This window comes from Pelodiscus sinensis, chromosome 6, assembly GCF_052426305.1.
Source record: "Pelodiscus sinensis isolate ZL-2025 chromosome 6, ASM5242630v1, whole genome shotgun sequence".
Lineage (NCBI taxonomy): Eukaryota > Metazoa > Chordata > Testudines > Trionychidae > Pelodiscus > Pelodiscus sinensis.
In genome coordinates, this window is record NC_143057.1 from 108,398,343 (window position 1) to 108,411,143 (window position 12,801).

Below are 12,801 nucleotides of genomic sequence, written 5' to 3' on the forward strand. Positions count from 1 at the left end.
CAGCTACACGGGGCTCGAACTAGGTAGTTCGGACTAGGATTCCTCGTTCCACGAGGTGTACCGGTAGTTCGGAATAGGAATTCTAGTCCGAACTACCTAGTTCGAGCCCCGTGTAGCCGCGCTGCACGGGGTTCGAACCAGCGGGGTTTTAAAAATGGCGGCTCCCCGCTTATGCAAATGAAGCCTGGGAAATTCAAATCCCGGGCTTCATTTGCAAGTGCGGTATGCCTACATTACCCCGCTAGTTCGAACTAGCGGGGTAGTGTAGACATACCCTTAGTTACCAAGATCATGTTATCTCATCAAACCATCCCCTTCATAAACCCATCTGCTACGTCTACACTGGCCCCTTCTTCGGAAGGGGCATGCTAATTTTGAAAGTGGGAATAGGGAAATCCGCGGGGGATTTAAATATCCCCCGTGGGATTTAAATAAACATGGTCACCGCTTTTTTTCCGGCTTTGGGAAAAGCCGGAAAAAAGCGTCTAGACTGGCCCGATCCTCCGGAATAAAGCCCTATTCCGGAGGATCTCTTATTCCTACTTCAAAGGAATTATTCAAAGTAGGAATAAGAGATCCTCCGGATCTGTTTTGTCCACATCTTTCTTAAAATGTGGTGCCCAAGGCTGGATACAGTTTTCCAGTTGATTTCTCATCAGTGCCAAGTACAGCAGAACAATTACCTCTGATGTCATACATATGACACTCCTGTTAATACTCCCAGAATGGTATTAGCCTTTTCCACAACTGCATCACATTGTTGGTTCATATTCAATGTGTAATCCAGTATAACCCCATACCCTTTTCTGCAATGCTACCATTCAGTCAGTTATTCCGGTGATATCCGGAGCTTACAACTACTTTCAGCATGGCATCATTTGCAAATTTTATAAACATATTCTCCACTTCAGTAGCCACGCCATTAAGGAAAGAATAATGTCCTTCGTGGTATCCTCAAAATTATAGCATATATTTCTTGAATGTTGAGTGGATTTTTGATAATTTATAAGTAAATTGTTAATGTATAAATTAAAACCAATTTTAAAACAAATCCTTTAAAAATTTAGCAAGTAGTGTAAATACCCTGCCCTCCTCCAACATGATCTTAGCTCAGGCATTATCTATTCACTCAAAAATTGGCAGAGTTGATCCTTGAGTAAACCTAATGCAATGAGTCGATTTTTTTACCTAAAAATTTTAGCATGGAAGGTAATTTTCCTCGTTGTTGTTCATACATAAAATTCTTCTTCAGCAGAGGCTGAAGAATAATATGGTCCTTCTGATAATTTAATGAAGAACTGCTCTCTCTTTCGAAGTGTCTGGCAGCTACCATTGTTCTCAATGGAACTTGGACCACAGGTAGGGTTGACAGGTGTCTGGTTTTCAGCTTTCTGTTCGGGAAACAAATTGAGAAAATATAAATGTCCGGTATTTTCTAAAGATGTAATGTAGAGTGTGGGTATATCTACACTGCATTCCTCTTTTGAGAGAGAATGCAAATGCAGCTGAGCAAAATTGCAAATGAAGTGCGAACTTGAATTTCCCATGCTTCATTTGCATAATTGCGTCCACGCACTACAGGCAGTCCCTGAGTTACGCGGATCCGACTAATGTCAGATCCGAAGTTACGAACGGGGTTTGCTCCTCATCTCCCTGGTCTGCTGGAGACCAGCAGACCAGGGAGACGTGGAGCAAAGCCGCAGAGCACGCAGGCAGCGGGACAGCCCAGATGCGCCGCGGCTGTCCCGCTGCCGGCGTCCTCAGAGGCTTTGCTCCCCGTCTCCCTAGTCTGCTGGGGGGTGGGAGGGCGCAGCTAGTATGCCCCTCCCCAGCAGACCAGGCTTTTCTCCGGACGCCTGTGGTAGAGTAGCTGGGGGCTGCCAGTTGGTCCCACAGCGCCGCTCTGGGTGCTCCTGGACCAACCCGACAGCACCCCAGCTGCTCTGCCCCAGGCGTCCTGATTCAACTGCTGCTGGTCAGTTTCAGCAGCAGCTGAATCTGGACGCCAGTTCCGACTTACATACAGATTCATCTTAAGAACAAACCTACAGTCCCTATCTTGTACGTAACCCGGGGACTGCCTGTATTTCGAAATACCCTATTTAGAAAAAAGAAACACAGTCTAGACGTGGTTATTTTGAAAGAAAACCCTTCTTTCGAAATTACCCTTACTCCTTATTTGCAATTTTATTCAGCTGCACTTGCATTCTTCTCTCCAAAGAGGAATGCAGTGTAGACATACACAGTGATGTAATGTCAAGTGTGTCCGGTACTTTTGTTGAAACCATCTGGCAACCTTAAGTCCACAGGCTGCCCTTTCAAAAAATGGCCACCATCTCCCTTAATTTGTTCCTCACAGTGATCTTTTTTGCTTCTAGTCAGCACGGAGGGGAGAAAGGAGGGCAGTTACCTGCTTGTGGGTGATCTCAGCAGAGAGCTGTCCACATACCCCCGGGTGGAGCAACCTCTGTCTGTGGCCAGCTCAGACCGCCACAAACAGGGGCTGCTGGGCCCGGCACGAGTCAGGACCAACCAGTCCCGGCTTGTGTCAGTCCAGGACTGCTGCGGCTCTGCCTTGTAAATGTAGTAAGAGCCCCCGGGTTCTTACTAAATGTGAAAGGCAGAGCCGCAGAGCTCCCGGAGCCACAGATCTGGCTCATGCCGGCTCTGAGAGCTGCCCCCACTGTGGCTGTGTAGAGCACCTCCCCTTATTGACTAATCATGTAGACGATACAAATTGTAGTGACTACATGATTAACCAGATACCCGCTCCTTAACATCCTTAGTCTCATTCAATGTGCTTCATCCAGCCTGCACAGTGAATGAGGCAAAGGTCCTACAGAAGAAATGTGTTATGATGGAATTAAAGACTATAGCGTAATGCTTATTCACAAAATAGCAGAGTTAAGGTTCCCATAGCAAACTTAACTTTAACATTCTAGACTTCTGAGGACTTCATTTTGAACCTGCATAGTCTTTGGAATGGAATCTATCCCAAATCCTCACCTATAATGTATTGCATGCAATCAATCTGCACGGAAGTCCAGGAGAAGGATCTGCACTTTGCAGGATTGGGTCTTCAGTCCAGGAGGTGAAAATTCAGAGTTAGTAGCATTCTGCCATGTGAAAAGCATTGATTTGCACTTTTAACTACTGGATGAACAATAAAATTGATGAGGGGGGAGTTTATTGCTCATTTTCAAGCTACTGTACCATGCACTGAAGACTAGAAATGTCACAGTTTTGAATCGTCTTTCAGCAAAGGTCCCAGTTCAGATCAATGTTTTCTTCCTCAGATTAGACACCACTTCTCTGAAAGGGCAGTGTTTGAGCTGAAATTCATCAGTGATCCACAAAGTCAACAATAATATGAATTAGTTATGAATTAAATATGTCATAGCTAAATCTGAGTTTCTGGTGGATAGCTGACTTGCTACGTGACTGAAATGTGCTGTGAAGCAAAGTTGTATTGTCCCGTTGCACTAGTAATACTGGAATAATGGCCTAAGCTAAATTGCAAAGGCAACAATTCTAATGAAAGCTAGTTGCTAGTGATAGTCTAGTATTACAGAACTAGCAGTAGTGATTGTTGAAAAAACACAGGAAAATATTAATCATTTTCTGAGTGGCCACAGGAGGTCACTGGCCAGAGGCAAACTCCCCAGTTGTTTTCACTATTCGAAGGAGCCAGAATAAAGATCTCACCCAGGACAATGCACTCAGGAAAAAAAGCAAAATTGATCCAAAGAATAATCTCAGCTCAACTCCTAGAGGCAACTTTCTACAGCACAAAAGAATCATCACAACTAGAAGTAATTTGCATATTTTTTCTTTCCTTCTTAAAATCCTGGGGTCAATCTGATTGGCAGTGGCTCAAGAGTATTCATAGCAACCTCAGAGCAGACTCAGAAGAACCATGGCATAATTAGTTGTGAGTTCTATACTTAAATTTCACCGACCAAATACCAAATGTAAACTCCTCAGACAGGATAACATCCTTAATGTGGTGTCACACACATTCCCCAGAGATACTCTGATTTGTTTTGCCACCTAAGTGAGTTTGCCTTTGTGAGAGAGTGTCTTTTATACCATGAATCACAGCCATAAGGTGCTGGAACTGGCAGTACTGCCGCACCCTCTGGCTTGAAGTGGTTTCCATAATATATAGGGTTTACAGTTTGGTTCAATGGCTCTCTATATCCCCACTAAGAATGTTAAATATTGATTCATTTACTAGTCAAGTAGTCGATGGAACATTTGGACATTTCAAAGCTGGCACGTCATGTGCAGCCTGGGACCAGCGGGAAGTCATGCTGACTCTGGGCTCCATGCTGACGCTTCTGCTTTGAAATGTGCAAGAGCCGGCTCTTGTGTATTTCAAAATGGAAGCGCCCCTGTGGAGCCTGGAGTCAGCATGACTTCCCTCTGGCCCCAGGCTGCACATGGTGTGCCAGCTTTGAAATGTTCAAGAGTCCCCAGCAGGGGTTCTTGTGCATTTCAAAGCAGAAGTGCCCGCATGGAGCCTAGAGTCAGTGGGGGACTCCCCAGCTAACCCTGGGCTCCGTGTGCTTTGAAATGCTGTGCAGAGCCTGGGGTCAGCTGACGACTCCTCAGCTGATCCCAGGCTCCGCGTGGCATTTCAAAGCAGCAGCTCCGCACGGAGCCCGGGATCAGCTGGGAACTACCCAGCTGACTCCGGGTTCTGTGGAAATGCAGCTAGGCAGTCCCCAGCTGACTCCAGACTCCACGTCACGATGCCACTTTGAAACACCATAGCAACATTTCAAAGGAGCAGTGCCGCACAGCGGACCTGGGCTCCGTGTGGCGGTTTTGAAACACCACTGTGGTGTTTCAAAGCAACAGCGCTGCACTGAGTCAAGGATCAGCTGTGCATCACTGCCCCTTTGTAATGCCGCCACAGCATTTAAAAATGGCAGCGATGCACGGAGCCTGTACCCGGGCTCCATGCGGCGCCGCCGCTTTGAAGTACCTCCTCTTCTCCCCTCCCTTCGGTGCCTCAGAGGGTATGACTACACTACCACCCTAGTTCAAACTAGGGTGGTAATGTAGGCAACCGGAGTTGCAAATGAAGCCTGGGATTTGAATTTCCTGGGCTTCATTTGCATAAAGCCGGGTGCCGCCATTTTTAAATGTCCGCTAGTGCGGACTCCGTGCCCGCGGCTACACGTGCCCATGGCTGGCCCAGGTCAGTGGCCAGAGCTTACAGGGCTGTAAAACTGAAATGTTGACATTCAGGCTCAGATTGGCGTTTGGTTTCTGACCCCAGGAGAGGTGGAGGGTCCCAGAACCAAGGGTCCAGCATTTTAAACTGTTTCACAGGCCTGCCATCCGTACCCCATTAGGGCAGGTTAGTTGACACAGCCCAGCCATATGTGTTTAATTGCCATGTAGACATACCCTTAGACAAGGGTTACTCAACCCATGGCCCATGGGCTGCACGCGGCCTGTCTATTTGCAGCCTATGATGCAGTTTGGGTTTATGCGGGGCTCAACACGCAGCCCACGGGTGGGAGCCAAAACAAAAAAGTAGTCAATATAATGATCTTCTGTAGATATGCGTTTTAGCAGTTAAATTTCTGGACTGTCATTGCTTATTAAGAGTGCTGTCATATTAATATCAGCAAAACTGACTTAAATGGGGCCTGCGTGTTGTGTAGTCTTGCCTTAATCTTTGTATTCACGCCCATCAGTGTGAAATAAACTATTTGCATATATATTTGCATGTATATGCAACCACTCTTAAGTTGCAGCCATCAGCATGTGCTGTGAGTATCATTGTGGTTCCCGGAGCTTCCAAAGTTGAGTAGCCCTGTCTTAGACTTTCTTCTGCTTTTCGTCCTCCTTTGCCCCAAATGTTCTTTCTTAGGCTGTGATGTTTGTCTTTCAAATGGAGCTTCTTTTGAAGAGGATTCAGTGTTCATAAAAGATGCCAGTCTTCCATCTCTGGAAACTGATATTCGCTAATTATGCACTGGTCCAGTCCATGTCTGCCAGAAAGAGTGCAAGTCGTGATGCTAAATGGGCTTTCTAATGAGGTCGCCTACCCATTGGGAGCTAGATAGAAACCATTAGCTGTGGGCTGCTGAGATTAGACTACAGCAAGTTCTAGGAACAGTATATTATTAAGGCAGTATCTGAAATTTGACAAAGCAAGCCTACTCAAATGAAATTTTAGAAGGCATTAGAAGAAAAATTGCTGCCGTGTCATTTTCCTGCTCCTATCCAATACAAACTTCAAGAGCCTCAGCATGAGAAGAGGTAGATGAAACTGAAAATCAGACACTGAAACAGTTAAAGTACAAATGTCTCAGATGTGCTGGGTAACTATGGAAACAAACATTCAAAGAATACATCTCTCAGGGAGATGGACAACAAAGAAAACAAACCAGCTCTGTTTGAATTTAAAAACAAAACAAAAAACATATTGTCTTCTCCATCATACCTTGCCATTGACTACCTAGCACAATAGATACAGCTAGGGCACAGGCAATTGAGAGAATAATGCATTTACTTGATAAAGAGTGTTTCTTGAAAACAAGATTTTATTTTAGGTACTTCACTATTAGCTTAAAGTCAGTGTTCAGCTCTGCTACCCCATTTGTAATTGATTAATTTAATGAAATAAAAAAAAAGAACAGCTGGGAATATATAAACTAGGTCAGTGGCTCTCTACCTTTTTTGGGCTCAGGACTCATTTGTAAATGTTTATGGCCTGTTGCAGCTTAGTAAATAGGCAGGGCTGTAGTCCCTGGGGTGGTTATGGTTGGGCTCTGCCTTACAGAGAGGGCTGGGTTCTGCCCAGCACTTACCCAACAGTGGAGGATCCTGCAGCTCCTATGCTGTGAGTCTAGATGGACTTGGCTGTCTGCTCTAGACATTGCAGTACCACTTACCTTTGGCCCTGTCCCTCTGACTGGCCCAAAGCTGTATGAGTGAATTTGTCACCTGGGCTAGGCAGTTGCAGTGCCACTCACTCAGATTTGGCCCACCTGGACTCCAACCATCATGGAAGTTGGGTCAAACCTGAGTAGCATTGAGACATCCCCCTCCCACCACACCATACCACACCACACCACGCCACGCCCTGCCCTGCTCTGCCCCTGCCCCTGCCCTAGAGCCCAGCCAGCCCCGTGGATGGGAGCTTGAGGAGATGTCACATGAATCTCTGAAAATTCTGGTGACCCAGTTTTGGGTCCCAACCCCCTGGTTGAGAAACCCTGAACTAGAATTCAATTCAGAATGGTGTGCTCAGAAACTTACTTCTTGCTTAAGATACCAAAGAGGAGGAGTCCAGTGACTGATAGCACTGAAAACCATATTGAATAAAAGAATTGGAGCTATGATCAGAGGCCGAAAGGCGGCCTTTAACTAGGGCAGTCATAGAATTGCAAAATAATTATTAGTATTGCATAACATTTTAATCTTCTGTCAAGAATGAGGCTCCATTGTGCTGGGTACACTTAGTAAGAGACAGTCTTTGTGTCCAGAAACTCTAACTAAACAAGACACACAAAGGGTAGAGGCCAGATAGATTTGCTATTGTGATGGGGTCAGGCCAGATGGCTACCAAAATAAACCCAACCCCCACCAGAAAGCAGGAACCGTATATTAGATTCATGTTAAACAAATCCTGTTTCCCTGGCGAGCAAACAAGTTCTACCCTAGGTTAATTAAGAGACCTGGAGGTAATCTAAGATCTCCTAGAATCAGCTGAGATATTTAGGTTTGATTGGGACAGCTAGAGGCATTAAAGGACTGACTGGAAGTGGTTAAAAGACTCCCCTTTAGCCAGTTTAGTGTTGTGCTAGGAATTGTAGAAGTGCTCTCAGCTATCAGGAGAGATCACTGCAGGTACAGAGGTAAGGGGCAGAGACAGCCCTGCCCAGGGAATAGTCCCTTGGGGCCCTTGGGCTATGTTTGCACTTCTTGTGCTGGAAATATGCAAATGAGGCTAAGCGTGGAATATTGTTGAGCTTCATTTGCATGCCTAGTGAGCCACCATTTTTACAAAAGAGGCTCTTGTGCCAGAAGGAGCTGTCTACACTGCCCCTTCTTATGCAAGAAAAAACATCTTGAGCAATGCCATTCTTCCTGAAAAGTAACTGGCGTAAGAAATTTAGTCTGTTGCCTCCACAACTGGAGAGGCCACTAGAGACTGAGCCTGAGTAGGCCCATATGCAAGAATTTCTGTGTGTGGGGGGGTTGGGATGTAAATGTGAGCAATAATTTTTTTAAATATAAAGAAGTTCAAAATAGTCATACAATGAGTGTGCATAAGAGGTTAATGAAAAAGTTTAGTAGAAACAGTGACTGGTAAAATGATTTTGTTATAACATACTAAAAAATTACACAGTAATAAAGGTTTTATAGACATTATCATTGGGGATCATAGCGTGTAGCGCAGCCGCCACGGCCCCCTGCTTCTGTCTGCTGCTGCTCTACCTGCTCAGTGAGGCAAGTGCCGGATGAGTGTGGGCGAGGCTTTCGGCCAGCAGGGTTGGGCCCAGGCTGCTCCTCTTGGATGGGGGCACCATTTCCTTGGCACTGTTGCTCTGCCACCAGACCCGCCTGCCCTTCTCCTCCTCTCTCTCTGCCCCTGCCTGCAACCTAGAGCTCTCCCATCCCCCTCACACAGTGGTTTTCAAACTTTTTGGCTTGTGGCCCACCAAGCTCAATGCAAACCTTTCTGTGGACCTCCAGTTGCTAATGGAAACTTGCTGTTAATTACACAATTATGCCTGAGTCATTTTGCTAGTGCTACATCTAGGGAAATGGTTTAATTTAACCAGTAAGAAAGGAAATATTAATTTAAATTACTAAACAGACTAATCTCTTTAACTTTCTTATGTTTATCAAACTTCATTTAAAATAAAGTAAAATATTAATTTATGTCCAATACAAAAGGTTTTGGGGGCAAAGGCTACCCACAAAAAAATCAGTTGGGGACCATACAAGTAAGAAACAAACCCCCATTGATATGGCCCCCAAATGAGACACTTCACCCCCTTGGTGCTCCAGACCCACCAATGGAGGTATAGGGACAGGGAGGACTGAAGTTCAGGGCTTCCCATAGAATCATAGGGTTGGAAGAGAACTCAGGAGGTCATTGAGTCTAACCCCATATTTACTCTTCTGGGGTTCCAGGCTTAGTGGATTTTTGTGGACCTCCCCTAGGCAACAGGGTATTAGTGTGGTATGTCCTGTGGTTGTTGGTAAGAATCATCCTGAGGTTAGGTGATTGTCTGTAGGAGACTATGGGTCTGTCTCCCAGAGCCTCTCGGAGTGTAGTATCCTATTCTAGTATAGGTTGTAGTTTATTGATAATGTGTTGGATGGGTTTAAGTTGGGGGCTATAGGTGATGACAAGTGCTGTTCTATTGTTGGTTTTCTTGGGTCTGTCTTGAAGTAGATGGTTTCTGGGTATTCGTCTGGCTCTTTTGATTTGTTTTTTTTTTATTTCTCCAGGTGGGTAATTGAGGTTTATAAATGCTTGGTAGAGATCCTGAAGTTTCTGGTCTCTGTCAGTGGGGGTATGTCTACACTACCACCCTAGTTCGAACTAGGGTGGTTAATGTAGGCAACCGGAGTTGCAAATGAAGCCCGGGATTTGAATTTCCCGGGCTTCATTTGCATATTGCCGGGTGCCGCCATTTTTAAATGTCCGCTAGTTCGGACTCCGTGCCTGCGGCTACACGCGGCACAAACTAGGTAGTTCGGATTAGGCTTCCTATGAATTAGGCTCCTCGTGGAACAGGGTGTACCGGTAGTTCAGAATAGGAAGCCTAATCCGAACTACCTAGTTTGTGCCGCGTGTAGCCGCGGGCACGGAGTCCGAACTAGCGGACATTTAAAAATGGCGGCACCCGGCAATATGCAAATGAAGCCCGGGAAATTCAAATCCCGGGCTTCATTTGCAACTCCGGTTGCCTACATTAACCACCCTAGTTCGAACTAGACATAACCTGGGATTAGAGCAGATGCGGTTGTATTGAAGGGTTTGGCTATAGACGATGGATCGTATGGTGTGTTCTGGATGGGAGCTGGAGGCATGAAGGTAACTGTATGAGTCAGTGGGTTTTCTGTAGAGAGTGGTGTCTAATTTACCATTGGTGATTTGTACTGTAGTATACAGGAAATGGATCTCTCGTGTAGAATAGTCCAGGCTGAGATTGATGGTGGGGTGTAGGTTGTTAAAATCTCTGTGGAATGTCTCCAGTGTTTCTTGGCCGTGGGTCCAGATCATAAAGATGTCATCGATGTAGCATAAGTAGAGAAGGGGAAAAGGGGATGGGATCTGAGGAAACGTTGTTCTAAGTCAGCCATAAAGATGTTAGCGTACTGTGGGGCCATGCGGGTACCCCTGGCTGTGCCACTGATCTGGAGGTGTAAATTGTCCTCAAATTGGAAATAATTGTGGGTGAGAACACTTCAATCTCCCTGGACATACAATTGCAGATCTAAAGGTAGCCATCCTGCAGCAAAAAAACTTCAGGACCAGACTTCAAAGAGAAACTGCTGAGCTACAGTTCATCTTCAAGTTTGACACAATTGACTCAGGGTTAAACAAAGACTGTGAATGGCTCATTAACTACAAAAGCAGCTTCTCTTCTCTTGGAATTCACACCTCCAGATCAGCTACTAGAAGTGGACCTCATCCTCCCTGATTGGATCCACCTTGTCATCTCCAGCTTGATTCTGGCCTGCATATTTATATCTGCCTCTGGAAATTTCCTCTACATGCATCTGATGAAGTGGGTCTTTGCCCACGAAAGCTTATGCTTCAACACTTTGGTTAGTCTATAAGGTGCCACAGGACTCCTTGCTGCTTGTGGGAAGAACTTTCTTTTATTAGTTTTAAACCTGCTACCCATTAATTTCATCTGGTGTCCTCCAGTTCTTATATTATGAGAAGAAGTAAATAACTTTTCTTTATTCATCCTCTCCACACCACTCATGATTTGATATACCTCTATCATATCCCCCCTCAGTCTCCTCTTTTCTAAATTGAAAAGTCCCAGTCACTTTAACCTCTCTTCAAATGGAACCCGTTCCAAACCTCTAATCATTTTAGTGCGCTTTTCTGAACCTTTTCTAATGCCAAAATATCTTTTTTGAGGAGAGGAGAGGAGACCACATCTGTACACAGTATTCAAGATGTGGGCATACCATAGTTTTATATAGGGGCAGTAAGATATTCTTCATCTTATTTTCTATCCCTTTTTAAATAATTCCTAACATCCTATTTGCTTTTTTGACTGCTGCTACACACTGCATGGATGTTTTCAGATAGTTATCCATGATAACTCCAAGATCTCTTTTCCTGATTAGCTATAGCCAAATTAGCCCCCATTATATTATATGTATAATTGGGGTTATTTTTTCCAATGTGCATTACTTTACACTTATCCACATTAAATTTAATTTGCCATTTTTGTTGCCCAATCACTGAGTTTGAGATCTTTTTGAAATTCTTCAGTTTGCTTTCGTCTTTACTATCTTGAACAGTTTAGTAGTTTCCACAAACTTTGCCACCTCACTGCTTACCCCTTTCTCTACATCATTTATGAATAAGTTGAATAGGACTGGTTCTAGGACTGACCCTTGGAGAACACCACTAGTTACCCCATTCTGAAAATTTACCATTTATTCCTACCCTTTGTTTCCTGTCTTTTAACCAGTTCTCAGTCCATGAAAGGATCTTCCCGGTTTTCCCATGACAACCTAATTTACACAAGAGCCTTTGGTGAGGGACCTTGTCAAAGGCTTTCTGGAAATCTAAGTAAACTATACCTACTGGATCCCCCTTGTCCACAAGTTTGTTAGCCCCTTTAAAGAACTCTAATAGATTAGTAAAACCCGATTTCCCTTTACAGAAACCATGTTGACTTTTGTCCAACAAATTATGTTCTTCTACGTTTTTGACAATTTTATTCTTTACTATTGTTTCAACTAATTTGCCCAGTACTGACGTTAGACTTACCGGTCTGTAATTGCCAGGGTCGCCTCTAGAGCCCTTTTTAAATATTGGCATTGTGTTAGCTATATTCCAGTCCTTGGGTACAGAAGCTGATTTAAAGGATAGGTTACAAACCACAATTAATAGTTCCGCAATTTCACATTTGAGTTTTTTCAGAACCCTTGGGTGAATGCCATCCGGTCCTGGTGATTTGTTACTGTTAAGTTTCTCAATTTGTTCCAAAACCTCCTCTAATGACACTTCAATCTGGGACAGTTCCTCAGATTCATCACCCACAAAGGACGGTGCAGGTTTCAGAATCTCCCTAACATCCTCAGCTGTGAACACTGAAGCAAAGAAATCATGTAGTCTCTCCGCAATGGCTTTATTGTCCTTGATTGCTCCTTTTGTATCTCGATTGTCCAGGGGTCCCACTGGCTTTTTAGCAGGCTTCCTGTTTCTAATGTACTTAAAACATTTTTGCTATTACTTTTTGAGTTTTTGGCTAGCTGTTCCTCAATCTTTTTTTGGCTTTTCTTATTACATTTTTACACTACATTTGGCAGTGTTTATGTTCCTTTCTATTTACCTCACTATGGGTGTGTCTAGACTACATGCCTCCTTCGACGGAGGCATGTAGATTAGCCAGATCGGAAGAGGGAAATGAAGCCGCGATTAAAATAATCGCGGCTTCATTTAAATTTAAATGGCTGCCCCGATCTGCCGATCAGCTGTTTGTCGGCAGATCGGGGGAGTCTGGACGCGATGCGCCGACAAAGAAGCCTTTCTTCATCGGCACAGGTAAGCCTCGTGAAACCAGGTTT